The sequence below is a fragment of the Bombina bombina genome, chromosome 2, assembly GCF_027579735.1.
Source record: "Bombina bombina isolate aBomBom1 chromosome 2, aBomBom1.pri, whole genome shotgun sequence".
Lineage (NCBI taxonomy): Eukaryota > Metazoa > Chordata > Amphibia > Anura > Bombinatoridae > Bombina > Bombina bombina.
This window is the reverse complement of record NC_069500.1, coordinates 178,532,417-178,553,014: the sequence shown is the minus strand read 5'-3', so window position 1 is coordinate 178,553,014 and position 20,598 is coordinate 178,532,417.

Genomic DNA, 20,598 nt, shown 5'->3' with positions numbered 1-20,598 from the left:
TAACCTTTTCTCTAATAGTTTGGCGTTAATAAGAGGATGATCCTCCCATATTTGGGGAAAGATCTTAACAAGACTAAGAATATAACTTTTTATTTGTAAGAAGTAAAAAATATGATTTCTCTGAATTCCTGAAATTTTTTTTTGAAGATTTTCAAATGTATATAGTTTGTGGTGTTTGTAATCATAAAAATCACTAACAATCAAAGGGTTAGGTAGTGCCCATTTTTCATAAGTATCTGTCATATTACCCAACGGGAATCGAACATTACCTTTTATCGGTAGCCATTTAGAAATATTCTGCACTAATCCCAAACGTTTAATTTAAATATTTCTAAGGGTGCAGTACATTGTACTCTTAAGATATTTTTAGAAACCAAATAATTTTCATCCAAAGAAAGACCAGACAGACCTTAAAGGGACATTCCAGTCAAAATTTAAATGCACATAGATTAATTATATCTTTGAATAGGAACATATTTACAATATACAGTACATGAATTGGCAAAAATGCTTCAAATAAAAGTTGTCACTGTTTTAGTGTTAACATTGTTCTCTGCACGTGCGTGTAAAGTATAGCTTGATACTCTCAGTGCACCAGCATTTTACATACTGCAGCTGCTCTGAGCGCCAGTGGGGCTTGTCACTATCATTATCAGATGGCAAAAGCACCTTATTATTATTATTATTATTATTATCAGGTATTTGTAGAGCGCCAACAGATTCTGCAGCGATGAGGGGTAAATTTATCAAGCTCCTTATGGCCCATGCCCCATGATTCAAGCGAGCCTTCAGGCTCGCCGGAAACAGAAGTTATGAAGCAACAGTCTAATGACCGCTTCTCCATAACCTGTCCGCCTGCTCTGAGGCGGCGGACAGAAATCAATCCAATCGAATCCGATCGGGTTGATTGACACCCCCTGCTAGCGGCCGATTGGCCGTGAATCTGCAGGGGGCGGTATTGCACTAGAAGTTCACAAGAACTGCTGGTGCAATGATAAATGCCGACAGCGTATGCTGTCGGCATTTATCAATGTGCGGCGGATTTGATACGCTACTTCGTATCATGTCCGTCCGCACTATAATAAATATAATATCCTATATTATAAAAGGCCAAGTGTGTTTGTCTGAAGCCTTGTCTGAAGCCGCCATGCGCAGTAGAGACTGCGCACGGACAAACACACCTGGCCTTCAGCTGCAGAGTAGTGCGCACTGCGGAAGCTGCCAGGTGGGGGCGTGACCAGGCATCGGGCGTGCCGTGATGGGGGCGTGGCCGGCGGGCGTGGTGGGTGTGACAAGGGGTGTGGCCAGTGGGCGTGGCGATGGGGCGTGGTCTCGCGGGAGCGCACGGGAGGGGCGTGGCCGGTGGAGAGAACAAAACAGGAAGGAAGGAAAGAAAGAAAGCGAGCAAAGAGAGGGGGAAGAGCAAAAGAGGGAGAGAGAGCGCAAGAGAGTGGGAGAGAAAGAGGGGGAGAGAGAGGGGGGAGAGAGCTCAAAAGAGAGGGGGGAGAGTGAGAGCACAAAAGAGGGAGAGAGAGCACAAAAGAGAGGGGGAGAGAGCACAAGAGAAGGGGAGAGAGCGCAAGAGAGGGGGAGAGAGAGCGCACAAAAGAGGGGGAGAGAGAGAGCTCAAAAGAGAGGGGGGAGAGAGAGCGTAAAAGAGAGGGGGGAGAGAGAGTGCAAAAGAGAGGGGGGAGAGTTTAAAAGAGAGCGCAAAAGAGGGGGGAGAGAGCGCAAAAGAGAAGGGGGAGACAGAGTGTAAAAGAGGGAGAGAGAGAGAGCAAAAGAGGGAGAGAGAGAGCGCAAAAGAGAGGGGGAGAGAGAGTGCACAAAAGAAGGGGGAGAGAGAGCGCAAAAGAGAGGGGGAGAGAGCAAAAAAGAGGGGGAGAGAGCGCAAAAAAGAGGGGGAGAGAGCGCAAGGGGGAGAGAGCACAAAAGAGAGGGTGAGAGAGTGCAAAAAAGAGGGGGAGAGAGCGCAAAAAAGAGGGGGGAGAGAGCGCAAAAGAGTGGGGGGAGAGAGAGAGCTCAAAAGAGAGGGGGGGAGAGAGAGCTCAAAAGAGAGGTGGGGAGAGAGAGCTCAAAAGAGAGGGGGGGAGAGAGAGTTTAAAAGAGAGGGGGGAGAGAGAGTGCACAAAAGAGGGGGAGAGAGAGTGCAAAAGAGAGGGGGAGAGAGCGCAAAAGAGAAGGGGGAGAGAGCGCAAAAGAGGGGAAGAGAGAGTGCAAAAGAGGGGAAGAGAGAGCAAAAGAGAGGGGGAGAGAGAGAGCAAAAGAGAGGGGAAGAGAGAGCAAAAGAGAGGGGGAGAGAGAGCAAAAGAGAGGGGGGGAGAGAGAGAGCGCAAAAGAGGGGGGAGAGAGAGCAAAAGAGAGGGGGGAGAGAGAGCGCAAAAGAGGGGGGAGAGAGAGAGAGCAAAAGAGGGATGAGAGAGAGAGCAAAAGAGGGGGGAGAGAGCAAAATAGGGGAGAGAGAGAGCAAAAGAGGGCGAGAGAGAGCAAGAGGGGGGAGAGAGCAAATGAGGGGGGGGGGAAGAGAGAGAGCGAGCAAAAGAGGGGAGAGAGAGCAAAAGAGGTGGGAGAGAGAGCAAAAGAGGGCGGAGAGAGAGCACAAGAGGTGAGAGAGAGAGCAAAAAAGGGGAGAGAGAGAGAGCAAAAGAGGGGGGAGAGTGCAAAATAAGGGGGAGAGAGAGAACTCAAAAGAGAGGGGGGGAGAGAGAGAGAGCGCAAAAGAGAGGGGGGAGAGAGAGGGAGCAAGGGTTGGAACCGCGGTACCTAAAAAATTGGCCCGTGTACACAGGCTTTAGGACTAGTATAATATATTAGGCTCTCTGAGCAAGTACTGTGTTTAAAATGCTGGTGCACAGTGCATACTTAAATACACTTTTGAAACAGCTATAGCTTTTATTAGAAGCAGTTTTGCTAATAGATGTATATTACAAAAATGCTTCTACTAAAACTGAAATGCATCCATGTGGATTCTGATTTTCACTGGAATGTCCCTTTAAATGTCCACATCAGCAGAAGACCAGTATATCTGTTTTCTCAACATTAAGTGTGCCAACTAAGGCAAGTCACTAGACTTCTATCAAAGTAAAATACACTATTAATTTATAAGAAATAAAGTAATTCAAAGTAAAAATTACTTAAAGGGACACTAAACCCAAAATATTTCTTTCATGATTCAGGTAGAGAATACGATTTGAAACAACATTCCAATTGACTTCTATTATGTAATTAGCTTTATTCTTTAAATATCCTTTGTTAAAGAAATGGCAATGCCCATGGGTGAGCCAATCACACGAGGCATCCATGTGCAGCCACCAATCAGCAGCTACTGAGCCTATCTAGATATGCTTTTCAGCAAAGGATATCAAGAGAATGAAGCAAATTAGATAATAGAAGTAAATTAGAAAGTTGTTTAAAATCACATGCTTTTTCTAAATCGTGAAAGAAAAATTTTGGGTTTCATGTCCCTTTAAATACAGTAATAGAAATGAAAAAAACAGAAATCATGAAAATATATGAATGAAGCACATTTAAAAATAAAAAATATTCGATGGGGGCGGAGCCTATAGCTAAAGCGGCAAGACGCATCTGTATGGAGCTCCTGGCTTCAATTATCTTTTATAGATATTATTTTCAGATATCCCTCAAATATAAAGTATATTTATGCTTATAACAATCTGAGGAGACGTGAGGCTCAGAACTACATCGGAATTGCTGACCGCCTATGCTCTTTAGCTGAGCCACAAAGTGATTGCCATTTTTTTAGGGCCGATCATCTGCGTGATCAGGGCTGCCGCAGTATACCCCCCCCGGGAAACTGGGCTACAAGGCAGCCACTTAACGCTGCCTCAAATCTACAAGAAGGAGAGCTGCTCACAAGAAAAGTATGTGAGGGGCCTCATCCATCTTATACTATAATTGCAACCGACTAGAACAGATGGACTCTAGCGCCAAAGCGATCCTGGGGGCCGTGACCCGCCTGCTCGTGGAACATCACGCAAAGCTACTACATGTGTTATCCGCTGAATGGCACAGTCTGCGTGCACTTGTGATTCAGCATGGTAGTCGGAGATTTGGAGCCGGTGGAAAATCTGAAAGAGAAAATGGAGGAGATGACACTCAGGTTTGCTCTGCAGCACCAGAGGAGCCCTCGTCATACGATCAAGCTCAGATCACAGATCAGGTCCTCTATGTCCCTCAGCAAGCTACACATTCTGAGTTACTAATGGCAGAAGCCGGGAGGGATGACTTATTAGAACCAAAGCATTTTCCAGCTAATCTGGTCAGAGTAAGTGCAAAGCTGGAATATCTTGCTACGCAACCTTCTGCTAGGCACATGGAGGCCATAACGCAACATGGTGGGAAGGACGGTGTCCACCCTGCCGACATGTTGGGGACTGAGGTAAGCGACATTAATAGGAATACACCTGCCGCCACATTTGCACAAGATTTTCAGAAACATCCACCAAGGAGACATATCGCAAGCATCTCCTCCCGACTCCAGGGAGCGGACATTGTTAGAAATGTATGCTCTTGGACAAAAACTGGTGTGGGATGATTATACTGCTTCCTCCAGGGTGCTCCTAATTCTTTCTTACCCCCCTAGATAAGACAATCGTCTGAAAGGATTAATGGAGTAATATCTCCCTCTAAATATATATTATTTCACCTATAGTGTGCCCAATTGGTTCGTGGAACGGGACTTTTTACATCATGCTGAAGGTTGCTGATTATAAAAACATTGTCTGCTCTATCCTTAGTTAGGTTCACACATATGTTTGATGTATCAGAAGACTTGTGTAGATTGAGACTTTAGGGGTGCACGGATACCAACTGTATTAGCTGTTTAGAAATAAATTGCGCCTTGTTATAGCGATAAGTAAACTGCATTGTACTGCCAATATGACCACATTACTACTCTTCTTACCTACACTTCAAAGTCTGTTTTTTTACCCTAATGACGGCATTTCCTTTTCTAAGCATCACAGCCCATGGATATGTAAATGCATGCTCTGGTGCTGATCCTAAGCTTTATTTATCACAAACATGCACTGCTATCACAATATGCTATAGAGGTATAATGTGGCTGGTCTATTTGTATTGTCTTTTTTATGTCCACCGGATCTAAATGGGTAGCTGTGCTGATACTACATGTGGATAATGTATTATTTAGGTCTCTAGAAATTATAGGTCTCAAGAATATCATAATGCTGATATATATAAGATCCCAGACTAATGAGTAGGCACAAAATAAATATGCTGTTCACCTCTCTTTATTTTAATTCTAAGCCATGTTAGCAGAGAATATAGTCAGCCCCCAAAGAGGTGTCCTACTATGTATATTTAAATGTTGGAATGTTCGGTAGATATTTTTACATTCCACGTGGGATATATTACTAATTACTTCTTCTTTTAGAGCCGCCTTCCCATTATACAGCACCTGATATGACTAGGCTGCTCTTTAAAGTTAAATAGATGGCTCCCCTCAACAATGTATATATGCTCCTACAGTTATATGTTTTATGTTCATATTATAGATAGAAAATGAGGTTATTCAGGTGAGATCCAAAAGTGGTCTCCTTAGTTGGTACTTACCTCCAATAACATATTCTCATAGATCGGAGGTCCAAAAGTGGCCTCATATACTATTATGGAGGTATATAACATATTTGGTATACAATCTTCTTGTTTTTGTTATTTTCTGGAATGTATATCATTAATTTACAATTCTATGTCTTACGCTGTGTTATTTATTACATATTCCTTGTATACCTTTATTTCAAACCTCAATAAAAAAAATTATATAAAAAAAAAAAAAAAAAAAAAAAAAAAAAATATTCTAATATCATCCAATAAAAATACAAAAAAGAATTCTTGCCAAAGGACATAATTGTAGAAAGGTTATTAAACATAAATACTTCAAAATTGCTAAAAAAAAAAAGATTCAATTAAGGTATGAAAATATGTTCATAAACTGAAAGCTTGATCTTATTTGATACATTCTACACTTAAAAATCTATAGAAAATGATTCAGGTCCAATTCTGCATTTAATCCTAGTGGATATAGATAACAAGAAATCTAAAATATATTGTGGTATCTAGTCAACTTAAAATAAAACTAAAAAATAATCATGATGGGGCGGAGCCTATAGATGAAGTGGTAGGACACATCTGAGGAGAGCTCTCGACTCTACCTTAAAGTATTTCTCTAAAATATAAGTGGCTATATACACAGAATTACACTGGAAGTTATTGAGGTGTTGGAAGATTCACAATAATATTGCACACTACCTATGTTCTTCAGTTTTATTTTTTGTAAAGGCTAGCAGCCCCATGTATTAAAATGCGGGCGGACAGTTTTTCAACTTGTGAAGCTGTCCGCCCGCCTTCTCTGCATAAGGGTAGCGGATCTGTTGATCCGCTGGCCCACATGTATCATTACACACTCCAATGAGTGTGTAATGCCCGCCCCTTCATTTGCGTGACCGAAGGGACTGTCAATCACAGAGAGCGAGCAAGGAGCGAGGTGGCAAGAAGTGTAAGAAGCAGCGGTCTAATGACCGCTGCTTTGTACATGGAGCCCTAGGTTTTGTTTTGTTTTTGGTAATATTAGTTTTTTTCTTTTTTTTTTTTTTTTTTCTTTTCTAAGTAATTGTCAGGTTCCTCTGGCCCTTTAAGTCAATGCTGGTATATTGAAGAAGTAGGAGCTGAACCTCTCTCTCCTATTCTCCTATCCTTGCCATTTGTCTGTAACACCTCCTGGTGTTATCCCTGCAGATCTGAAGTTTCTGTTCCTGAGACCATAGCGTTATCCTCCGCAGCACTCCGCTGTCCCTTCCTGCTTGCTCCTCGCTACTTGCTGCTTGACACGCGACCCAGCATGACGTCATTAGGCACTTCCTTTGGCCTGTGTAGCCTGACCTTCGCTGCCTTCCCTGCTTCCATCTCTCAGGAGTCAGCAGTCTCGCACCTTACAGGAGCAGCAGGTAAGAGTTCTCCTGCCCTGTATCGCTACCACTGAGGTTCTCAGTACCTCTGTTTAGTTCACTGGGGCTATAGTAAGACACAGGGGTCTCCCTCTCCGCATACTGGGAAACCCCTCTGTCACATTTACTACACTGTTTAGTTTCCTAGTAATTATCAAGGACTGTCACACAGATACCGCTATACACTCTGTGCTACTACTGTGTGCCAGCTGATAAACTCTGATACTCCTGCATTACACTACTCAATACTAACTGTGTGCTAACTGATGTTATTTTGATCTACTCCTACTAAACTAAATCCTAGTATCCTGGTTGCATTTGTCAATACTCAGAGGCACACACCGCTATATAGATGACCTATTTATAATTTGGAAAGGCGAACCTGAACTTCTAGAATTATTTCTAGAAGACTTAAATAACAACACACTAGGCCTCAATTTCACTCATGAATTTAGCACAAACTCGATTCACTATTTGGACTTAGAAATAGAAATTAAAAATATGATGATTACAACCAAAACCTTTTTTAAAAAAACAGACGCCAATAATTACATACACAATAAAAGCTGCCACCTAAATAAATGGAAAACAAATATCCCCAAAAATCAATTCACCAGAATCAGGAAAAATTGTTCAGATATTAATCAATACTCCACCCAATCAGAAACCCTAAAACAGAGATTCATTGAAAAAAGATATAACATTCACACTTTGGAGAAAACACAAATGGAGGTAAAAGAAATGGATAGAAACTTGATACTCGCACCAAAACAAAAATCAGCACCTAACCAAAACAAAAACGATCCCTTATTTATTCCTTTTATAACGCAATATAACTCACAACATCATGAAATCAAAAAGATTTTAAACAAACACTGGCATTATATAAAACATGACCAAATTTTGGGACATAGATTGAAAAATAATCCCGACATCATTTTTAAAAAAGCAAAAAACCTAAAAAACATACTATCACCAAGTGAATTCAAAAATAAGGAAATTCACAACCCCAATACATTCGATCTTAATAAAGAAAAAGTTGAAGGCTTCTTCCCATGTATATTATGTAAATCATGCAAACATAGCAGCAAAATTAAAACTCTGAAATCTAATAATAACAACCAATATATCAACATCAAGGAAATCATACGATGTTCAGATAAGAATGTCATATATTGTTTACAATGTTTATGTGGTTACCAATACTTTGGCCAAACTAGCCGCATGCTCAGAGACCGCATAAGAGAACACCTTCACCATATCGAACATAAATCAACTAGCACCAACCTATATAAACATTTTACTGAACATCATAATGGCAATATCCACCACCTAAAATATTGGGGAGTCAAAAAAGTTTTCCTTAATCCCAGAGGGGGGAATCTAGAAAACCTCCTACTTAGAAAAGAAGCGGAATATATTTACTCCTTTAAAACCTTATATCCACATGGACTAAATATGGAGTTTGATTTAAACTTCCTGATCTAAAAATTATGAATTTAAACATTTCTATATCTACATATATTCACAGAGTAATATATTAATTTTTTCGCAAATTTTATACAACATTCAGCAACAAAAGCAGCAAAATAATTAAAATAATTAAAACAATTTTATGCGGACACAAAAAATTCTAAGTTATCACATATGTCCCGAAACAATAACACCCCCTTCTTTCCAACTCACTATTATATTGATTTTATCTTCACAAAATTATACTGTATATTTCTATCATTTTAGAGGGCGCACACACATACCAAACACTTAAACAGATCAACTATGTTTAGGAAATTATGAATAGTTTTATATGTTAAAAGTTTCATTCTAGCTTACGTTATTATTATCAATCCACAAATCTGTACTACAGCTTAAAATTGTAACCGAACATTTTGCTCAAATTTCTGCACAAAGATTGGTCAACTAAGAATTTGTAATTAACCAATCAGGAGCTACCTAGCCCTTTTTAAAAAGGACCGCGAACACTCTCAGAGGCATCTTGATAAAGGCACCCGCCGAAACGCGTAGATCTGCCCACCTGAGTGCGCACCCTCTTTGACAGTTAATGCCCACACTGTGGGACAAGAACTATTTTCCTTTCAACGGATTCAGCTCTATCTAGCGCTTGAAATAATAAGCGCAAAAGAAGAAAATCATCGGACAACAGACAGAACTGCCTCTTAGAGACTCCTGCAAACCCTGAACAAATTCTAAAGGGTAAACAGTCTCAGAGACCAACGGTAATTCGCAAACAAACTCCTGCTAAAGATTGAGGAATTTTCAAACGCTATAAGCCTCTTAGAGACTCCTGCAAACCCTGAATAGCATACTAGCACTAAATAGGGTATACAGTCTCAGAGACCAACGGTAATTCGCAAACAAACTCCTGCTAAAGATTGAGGAATTTTCAAACGCTATAAGCCTCTTAGAGACTCCTGCAAACCCTGAATAGCATACTAGCACTAAATAGGGTATACAGTCTCAGAGACCAACGGTAATTCGCAAACAAACTCCTGCTAAAGATTGAGGAATTTTCAAACGCTATAAGCCTCTTAGAGACTCCAGCAAACCCTGAATAGCATACTAGTACAAAATAGGGTACACAGTCTCAGAGACCAACGGATAATTCAATTTAAAACCCTCACGAAAAATTGAGGAACTTTCAAGCACCTTATCAGCGCTAAAACGGCTAAGACTTTTCTCTAGTACAACAAATTGGAGATATACATTGTATCAGCCTAACAAAGGAAATAGAAACAAATCAACAGCTTGTTCATATTAACCTCCAAAACTACAAAAAGCAAGATTGTCAACTTTAAGGCTGTATTTACTCCAAACGTATTTTGCCTCCACAACGTTTTTTATAACCCCATAAAGCTAAAAAGCCTTTTACACTCAAGACAAAATCGTGAGTACTAGAAGAACATTAATACTACACTTTTAAAGCCTTAAAAGGGACCGTATAGAACACAGAAGCAAGCAAAAAGTGTACAATATTTAAGCAAGCAAATAAGTGTACAATATTTTAGCAACTATTTTCAAGCTTCAATTATTGTTATTACAATTTGTATATTTTGTTTTATATGTCTTAAAGTAATAGAGCTCTATACTTTTACTATGCACATGTTTTAAAGTGTTTTAAAATAAATATATTATTTTTTCAACCATAACGCTTAAGCATAAACTTTTATTTAGGTTACACAGTAACATACAATCACCACTAATTATACCTCTAGCTCCCCTCACCTTGGTTATTACACTCCAATGAGTGTGTAATGCCCGCCCCTTCATTTGCGTGACCGAAGGGACTGTCAATCACAGAGAGCGAGCAAGGAGCGAGGTGGCAAGAAGTGTAAGAAGCAGCGGTCTAATGACCGCTGCTTTGTACATGGAGCCCTAGGTTTTGTTTTGTTTTTGGTAATATTAGTTTTTTTCTTTTTTTTTTTTTTTTTTCTTTTCTAAGTAATTGTCAGGTTCCTCTGGCCCTTTAAGTCAATGCTGGTATATTGAAGAAGTAGGAGCTGAACCTCTCTCTCCTATTCTCCTATCCTTGCCATTTGTCTGTAACACCTCCTGGTGTTATCCCTGCAGATCTGAAGTTTCTGTTCCTGAGACCATAGCGTTATCCTCCGCAGCACTCCGCTGTCCCTTCCTGCTTGCTCCTCGCTACTTGCTGCTTGACACGCGACCCAGCATGACGTCATTAGGCACTTCCTTTGGCCTGTGTAGCCTGACCTTCGCTGCCTTCCCTGCTTCCATCTCTCAGGAGTCAGCAGTCTCGCACCTTACAGGAGCAGCAGGTAAGAGTTCTCCTGCCCTGTATCGCTACCACTGAGGTTCTCAGTACCTCTGTTTAGTTCACTGGGGCTATAGTAAGACACAGGGGTCTCCCTCTCCGCATACTGGGAAACCCCTCTGTCACATTTACTACACTGTTTAGTTTCCTAGTAATTATCAAGGACTGTCACACAGATACCGCTATACACTCTGTGCTACTACTGTGTGCCAGCTGATAAACTCTGATACTCCTGCATTACACTACTCAATACTAACTGTGTGCTAACTGATGTTATTTTGATCTACTCCTACTAAACTAAATCCTAGTATCCTGGTTGCATTTGTCAATACTCAGAGGCACACAAAACACCTCCTGTGAAGGATACTAAATTACGCCTAGATTTAGAGTTCTGCGGCCAAAGGGGTGCGTAGCTAACGCTGGCTTTTTTCTGGCCGCACCTTTTAGATACCGCTGGTATTGAGAGTTCACAGAATGGCTGCGTTAGGCTCCAAAAAAGGAGCATAGAGCATATTTAACGCAACTTCAACTCTCGATACCAGCGGTGCTTACGGACGCGGCCAGCTTCAAAAACGTGCTTGTGCACGATTCCCCCATAGGAAACAATGGGGCTGTTTGAGCTGAAAAAAAACCTAACACCTGCAAAAAAGCCGCGTTCAGCTCCTAACGCAGCCCCATTGTTTGCTATGGGGAAACACTTCCTACGTCTGCACCTAACACCCTAACATGAACCCCGAGTCTAAACACCCCTAACCTTACACTTATTAACCCCTAATCTGCCGCTCCCGCTATCGCTGACCCCTGCATATTATTATTAACCCCTAATCTGTCGCTCCGTACATCGCCGCTACTTACATTATCCCTATGTACCCCTAATCTGCTGCCCCTAACACAGCCGACCCCTATATTATATTTATTAGCCCCTAATCTGCCCCCCTCAACGTCGCCTCCACCTGCCTACACTTATTAACCCCTAATCTGCCGAGCGGACCGCACCGCTATTATAATAAAGTTATTAACCCCTAATCCGCCTCACTAACCCTATAATAAATAGTGTTAACCCCTAATCTGCCCTCCCTAACATCGCCGACACCTAACTTCAAACATTAACCCCTAATCTGCCGACTGGAGCTCACCGCTATTCTAATAAATGTATTAACCCCTAAAGCTAAGTCTAACCCTAACACTAACACCCCCCTAAGTTAAATATAATTTAAATCTAACGAAATAAATTAACTCTTATTAAATAAATTATTCCTATTTAAATCTAAATACTTACCTGTAAAATAAACCCTAATATAGCTACAATATAAATTATAATTATATTATAGCTATTTTAGGATTTATATTTATTTTACAGGTAACTTTGTATTTATTTTAACCAGGTACAATAGCTATTAAATAGTTAAGAACTATTTAATAGCTAAAATAGTTAAAATAATTACAAAATTACCTGTAAAATAAATCCTAACCTAAGTTACAATTAAACCTAACACTACACTATCAATAAATTAATTAAATAAAATACCTACAATTACCTACAATTAAACCTAACACTACACTATCAATACATTAATTAAATACAATATCTACAAATAAATACAATGAAATAAACTAACTAAAGTACAAAAAATAAAAAAGAACTAAGTTACAAAAAATAAAAAAAATATTTACAAACATCAGAAAAATATTACAACAATTTTAAACTAATTACACCTACTCTAAGCCCCCTAATAAAATAACCCCCAAAATAAAAAAATGCCCTACCCTATTCTAAATTACAAAAGTTCAAAGCTCTTTTACCTTTCCAGCCCTGAACAGGGCCCTTTGCGGGGCATGCCCCAAAGAATTCAGCTCTTTTGCCTGTAAAAAAAACACATACAATACCCCCCCCAACATTACAACCCACCACCCACATACCCCTAATCTAACCCAAACCCCCCTTAAATAAACCTAACACTAAGCCCCTGAAGATCTTCCTACCTTATCTTCACCATACCAGGTTCACCGATCGATCCAGAAGAGCTCCTCCGATGTCTTGATCCAAGCCCAAGCGGGGGGCTGAAGATGTCCATGATCCGGCTGAAGTCTTCATCCAAGCGGGAGCTGAAGAGGTCCATGATCCGGCTGAAGTCTTCATCCAAGCGGGAGCTGAAGAGGTCCATGATCCGGCTGAAGTCTTCTATCAACGGCATCTTCAATCTTCTTTCTTCCGGATCCATGTAGTTCATCCCGCCGACGCGGAACATCCATCTTCACCGACGACTTCCCGACGAATGACGGTTCCTTTAAGGGACGTCATCCAAGATGGCGTCCCTCGAATTCCGATTGGCTGATAGGATTCTATCAGCCAATCGGAATTAAGGTAGGAAAATTCTGATTGGCTGATGGAATCAGCCAATCAGAATCAAGTTCAATCTGATTGGCTGATCGGATCAGTTTAGTTTATTTCATTGTATTTATTTGTAGATATTTTATTTAATTAATGTATTGATAGTGTAGTGTTAGGTTTAATTGTAGGTAATTGTAGGTATTTTATTTAATTAATTTATTGATAGTGTAGTGTTAGGTTTAATTGTAACTTAGGTTAGGATTTATTTTACAGGTAATTTTGTAATTATTTTAACTATTTTAGCTATTAAATAGTTCTTAACTAGTTAATAGCTATTGTACCTGGTTAAAATAAATACAAAGTTACCTGTAAAATAAATATAAATCCTAAAATAGCTATAATATAATTATAATTTATATTGTAGCTATATTAGGGTTTATTTTACAGGTAAGTATTTAGCTTTAAATAGGAATAATTTATTTAATAAGAGTTAATTTATTTCGTTAGATTTAAATTATATTTAACTTAGGGGGGTGTTAGTGTTAGGGTTAGACTAAGCTTTAGGGGTTAATACATTTATTAGAATAGCGGTGAGCTCCAGTCAGCAGATTAGGGGTTAATGTTTGAAGTTAGCTGTCGGCGATGTTAGGGAGGGCAGATTAGGCGTTAATACTATTTATTATAGGGTTAGTGAGGCGGATTAGGGGTTAATAACTTTATTATAATAGCGGTGCGGTCCGCTCGGCAGATTAGGGGTTAATAAGTGTAGGCAGGTGGAGGCGACGTTGAGGGGGGCAGATTAGGGGCTAATAAATATAATATAGGGGTCGGCGGTGTTAGGGGCAGCAGATTAGGGGTACATAAGGATAACGTAGGTGGCGGTCGGCAGATTAGGGGTTAATTATTGTAGGTAGCTGGCGGCGACGTTGTGGGGGGCAGGTTAGGGGTTAATAAATATAATATAGGGGTCGGCGGTGTTAGGGGCAGCAGATTAGGGGTACATAAGGATAACGTAGGTGGCGGTCGGCAGATTAGGGGTTAAAAAAATGTAATAGAGTGGCGGCGATGTGGGGGGACCTCGGTTTAGGTGTACATAGGTAGTTTATGGGTGTTAGTGTACTTTAGAGCACAGTAGTTAAGAGCTTTATAAACCGGCGTTAGCCCAGAAAGCTCTTAACTACTGACTTTTTTCTGCGGCTGGAGTTTTGTCGTTAGATTTCTAACGCTCACTTCAGCCACGACTCTAAATACCGGAGTTAGAAAGATCCCATTGAAAAGATAGGATACGCAAATGGCGTAAGGGGATCTGCAGTATGGAAAAGTCGTGGCTGAAAAGTGAGCGTTAGACCCTTTAACCCCTTAACGACACGAGTCGTACAGGGTACGTCGCACACAACCTGGTCTTTAAAGACCAGCGACGTACCCTGTACGACTTTGGGGATTAAAGCGGCTGGAAGCGATCCTGATCGCTTCCAGCCGCTTTACGGTTATTGCAGTGATGCCTCGATATCGAGGCATCCTGCAATAACCTTTTTCCCCCATCCGATGCAGAGAGAGCCACTCTGTGGCCCTCTCTGCACCGGCATCGATGGCCGCAATCGTTGGTGGGTGGGAGCTGACCGTGGGAGGCGGGTGGGCGGCCATCGGTGACAAATTGAAGAGAGAGGGGGGCGGGATCGGGGGCGGGGTTGTTGGGCGCGCGCACGGGAGCGCGCGCGTGCACGGGGGCCGGTGGGTGGGCGCGTGCACGGGGAGGGAGCGGGTGGGAACCGCTACACTACAGCAAATTAATTATATAAAACTGGCAGTAAGGGGGGATACAATCCCCAACAAAAATAAATCTAAGGGATCTGGGAGTGGGTGGGGGATTTGTCTGTGGGGGGGGAAGCTACACTACAGAAAATGGATTTTTTTTAAAAAAAAACAAAAAAAAAAACATTTGTATTTGCAAACAGGGTACTGGCAGACAGCTGCCAGTACCCAAGATGGCTCCCAGTAAGGTAGAGGTGGAGGGTTAGAGAGCTGTTGGGGGGGGGGATCAGGGAGGTTGGGGGCTAAGGGGGGATCCTACACAGCTGCATATGTAAATATGCTTTACAATTTTTTTTTAAATTTTAAATATACCTTTTATTTTAGTACTGGCAGACTTTCTGCCAGTACTTAAGATGGCGGGGACAATTGTGGGATGGGGGAGGGAAGAGAGCTATTTGGGAGGGATCCTGGGGTGTGATGTGTCAGGTGGGAGGCTGATCTCTACGCTAAAGCTAAAATTAACCCTGCAAGCTCCCTACAAATGACCTAATTAACCCCTGCACTGCTGGGCATAATACACGTGTGGTGCGCAGCGGCATTTAGCGGCCTTATAATTACCAAAAAGCAACGCCAAAGCCATATATGTCTGCTATTTTTGAACAAAGGGGATCCCAGAGAAGCATTTACAATCATTTATGCCATACTTGCAAAAGTTGTTTGTAAATAATTTCAGTGAGAAACCTAAAATTGTGAAAAATTTTACGTTTTTTTTAATTTGATCGCATTTAGCGGTGAAATGGTAGCATGAAATATACCAAGATGGGCCTAGATCAATACTTGGGGTTGTCTACTACACTACACTAAAGCTAAAATTAACCCTAGATGCTCCCTACATGCTCCCTAATTAACCCCTTCACTGCTGGGCATAATACACGTGTGATGCGCAGTGGCATTTAGCGGCCTTCTAATTACCAAAAAGCAACGCCAAAGTCCTATATTTCTGCTATTTTTGAACAAAGGGGATCCCAGAGAAGCATTTACAACCATTTATGCCATAATTGCACAAGTTGTTTGTAAATAATTTCAGTGAGAAACCTAAAGTTTGTGAAAATATTTGGGAAAAAGTGAACAATTTTTTTTTATTTGATTGCATTTGGTGGTGAAATGGTGGCATGAAATATACCAAAATGGACCTAGATCAATACTTTGGGATGTCTTCTAAAAAAAAATATATACATGTCAAGGGTTAATCAGGGATTCCTGACAGATATCAGTGTCCCAATGTAACTAGCGCTAATTTTGAAAAAAAAAATGGTTTGGAAATAGCAAAGTGCTACTTGTATTTATGGCCCTATAACTTGCAAAAAAAAACAAAGAACATGTAAACATTGGGTATTTCTAAACTCAGGACAAAATTTAGAAACTATTTAGCAGGGGTGTTTTTTGGTGGTTGTAGATGTGTAACAGATTGTGGGGGTCAAAGTTAGAAAAAGTGTGTTTTTTTCCATTTTTTCCTAATATTTTATAATTTTTTTTAAAGTAAATGATAAGATATGATGAAAATAATGGTATCTTTAGAAAGTCCATTTAATGGCGAGAAAAACGGTATATAATATGTATGGGTACAGTAAATGAGTAAGAGGAAAATTACAGCTAAACACAAACACCGCAGAAATTTAAAAATAGCCCTGGTCCTTCAGGGAAAGAAATTGAAAAATGGCCGTGTCCTTAAGGGGTTAATGACTGACTCCAAATACCAGAGGGCGGTAAAAACCAGCGTTAGGAGCCTCTAACGCTGGTTTTGACGGCTACCGCCCAACTCTGAATCTAGGCCTAAGTAAGTACTCGCTTACAGTAATGTTAGATTCTTTTAGGGTAAGCTTAGGTTTACATATTATCAACAAATATAATTTGTTAACACCAATGATATTAAAGGGACAGTCTACACCAGAATTGTTATTGTTTTAAAAGATAGATAATCCCTTGTTTACCCATTCCCTAGTTTTGCATAACCAACACAGTTATATTTATATATTTTTTACCTCTGTGATTATCTTGTATCTAAGCCTCTACAGACTGCCCCTTTATTTGTTCTTTTGACAGACTTGCAGTTTAGCCAATCAGTGATGGCTCCCAGGTAACTTCACGTGCACGAGCACAGTGTTATCTATATGAAAAACATGAGCTAACACCCCCTAGTGGTGAAAAACCTGTTAAAATGCATTCTTAAGAGGCGGCCTTCAAGGTCTAAGAAATTAGCATATGAACCTCCTAAGTTAAGCTTTCAACTAAGAATACCAAGTGAACAAAGAAAAATTGGTGATAAAAGTAAATTGGAAAATTGTTTAAAATTACATGCCCTATCTGAATCATGAAAGTTTTTTTTAGACTAGACTGTCCCTTTAATCTAACACCAACACCAAATGGAATCTTTAGATCTTATTTTATATTTTGAGGGGTAAAAATAAACACACACATCTCTGTATAAAAAACTCACAGTAACGGATATTTCCATACAAGAACCCAAACTGCATAAAAACTATACCTTTGGGGCAATTTCCCACAGCTAGAAACTGTATGAAATTGAAGGAATTTTAGAAAGAAGCAAGGATCTTAAAATCTGAATTTAGAGATAAGAAATATTCTAAGAAACTTATAGATAAGGTTTGTCTAAAAGTATATAAGATATATATATATATAATCTATTTTATCCTAAACCTAAAAAGAAGGACTTTGATAATGTAAATTTTTCTACTACATGCAACAAAGGGGCCAAGGACATTATATTGATCATTAAAATACTGTCCAGTACTAAAGAGAGATAAATTATTACAGGACGTCATGGACAGGGGTCCCTCAAGTGATTTTTAAATCAAAACGACATTTGAACAGTATTATCACCCAGTAAATTGAAAGAGGAACACTGGAATAATCTAAGGGATTATTCAAGTGTTATGGTGTAATTGTGTATCTTGTGAACATGCTTAGAATCTAAATATATCTACTAATGTAATTTAGTCTACTTGTAATATGAAAAATAGTAAATATTAACTCAATTTGCAATTGCAGAACAAACTATGAAGTGTATTTACTATAGTGTAAGTGCAGTCTTTAATACTTAGGTCTATTAATTAGAAACCTTCAAGACTAGACTATTGAAACATATTAATAATTTTAAGAATGGTTTCAATATACATAATCTTTCAACCAATTTAATAAGGATCAATATGAACCATTATTGAATACAGATTAATTGGCTAGAGAACTAACTTTGGATTCATACTATGGGACCTCTTTCCAGTCAAAATTTAAATTCACTAAGATATATTACATCTTTGAGTAGAAACCTATTTGCAATATACATTTATTGGCAAAAATGCTTCTACTAAATGTTTTAACTGTTTTAGTGTTAACATTTTTCTCTGCACATGCATTTGAAGCATATCTAGATATTTTCAGTGCATCAGCATATTTAATACTCCAGCTGCTCAGAGAGCAAGTGGGCTTGTATCATGTCAGCAATTAACAAATTGAGTCAGATGGTACCAGCACCTTAGGCTATCTGAGCAAGTGTTGTGTTTAAAATGCTAGTGCACGGTGTAGCTGGTCTCGGTACCCCAGACTGGGTATACCCGCTAAAGTCAGCTTCCTCCCACCAAATGCCAACCCCTGAACCTCCACTGGATACCTGCCGCTATTAGAATAACGACCGCTGCTAGTTGTAAAAGCTACCCCCAAGAACATTAGCCAAGACTGAATGCTTAAGGGTCAAAATAGGAACTGCTTTATTGCACAGAAAACACAGCTTTTATACATTTCCAACAAATGGGGATAGTTACTACATAATCAATAGAAACAAATATTATACAATGAGACAAACATCAGACAATGGTTAGTTAAAAAAGATTCTAATCACATCCTGACTTACAAAAGGACAATGGATGACTCACACAATAACAAAAAGACACTTCACACCTAAACTAGATAAAAACAGGGGGTCCCAGCATTAGAGCAGGAGGTTACAACATTCTGAGTCTAGGGTAGGGGAGTTTGCAGCAGACAATGCTGGATTGGGCTGTCACCTTATACTCCAACAAAACACAGGAATCTTCAAGGCCCTTCAGTTCTTAGAGTCTCTGGGAATTCGTGGAAACGGGGTAAACCTGAATCCAGGGTAAAAGTACCCCAAATGTACCCTGGACACCCGCCTCCCAAATCATAGAATCCCCTCAAGTTCCATGGTCCATAGTCGGTGGGGAGGAGGCTGGCCTGCATTCCTCTCCTAGTACAAAAGTAACGGAAGCTTCCGTTACACACGGTGCATACTTAAATACTCTTTTGAAACAGCTATATCTTTTATCAGAAGCATTTTTGCTAATATATGTATATTACAAAAATGCTTCTAGTCGAAACTGAAATGCATCCATGTGGATTCCAATTTTGGCTGGAATGTCCCTATAAGATTTCTACTGCAGACTTCCTTTGAATTCACTTTTTGAAAATTATATTTATTTTATTTGTCATTATAGATACATTTAATTGATAAATATAGGGTATATTGGGAATATACACATTGGATATAGTGACATTGTCCAGTAGATTTTACATTTCTCTTCTATGCACAGCGTAGTTTTATGTATTTTTTCTACTGTCACTAGTCTAGACAATTACATGATATTGTATTCATAATGCTTCTTGTTTTTAATTGTCATATACAGTATATTAAATTTATTCTTTTTGATTTACAATATGTATTCATGAATTATTTTTTATGTATTGTTTTTATCAATTATCAATTTTTATGGTATATGTGTTATAATGAAAATACTACATTGAGATGTTCTGTAATAGAGTTTATATTATGTTTCTATCCCACATTTTTTTATTACATTGCGCCCTATTGCTATTTATTGTATGATCATTATGTTTTTTTCTTATTTTTGTTTTATTTGATTGTATCAAATCACATAGGATATATATTATAGCCAATAGGAATGCAACGGTACCCCAATATAAAAGGGGTACCTTGCATTCAAGCTTGAGTGTGCGGTGGACGATCGCATGAAGAGGAGGATCCACGTCGCTGAAGACCGTCGCCACTGAAGAGGACCAGCGCTACGCACCTCCGGGAAGTAGATAGAAGATGGTGCCGCCCTGGAAGAAGATCTTCGCCACCTGGATGAAGACTTTGCTCCGTCTGGATTTCCGGACTTCAGGAACGGTGAGTACATTTTCTGGGGTTAGTGTTAGGTTTTTTTTAAAAACAAATTGGGTGTTTTTTTTTTGTAGATTAGGGCTTTTTTATTTTAATGGGCACAAAAGAGCTGAATGCCCTTTTAAGGGCAATGCAAATACAAATGCCCCTTTAGGGGCAATGGGTAGCTTGGGTTTTTTTTAGACTTAGGTTTTTTATTTTGGGGCGTTGGTTGGGTGGGGGGGTTTACTTTTAGGGTGGAATTTGTCATTTTTGTAGTTAAAAGAGCTGTGTAATTTAGGGCAATGCCCTACAAAAGGCCCTTTTAAGGGCTATTGGTAGTTTATTGTTAGCTTAGGGGGTGTTTTTATTTTGGGGTGGCTTTTTTGTTTTTATATGGATATTAGATTAGGTTTAATTTTTATTATTTTGGATAATTTAATTTATTATTTTTTGTAATCTTAGTTTTTTATTTTTCTTAATTTTACTGTTTTTTGTGGGAATGTTAGTTTTTTTTAATTTTTCTTAGTTTTAAGATTTTTTA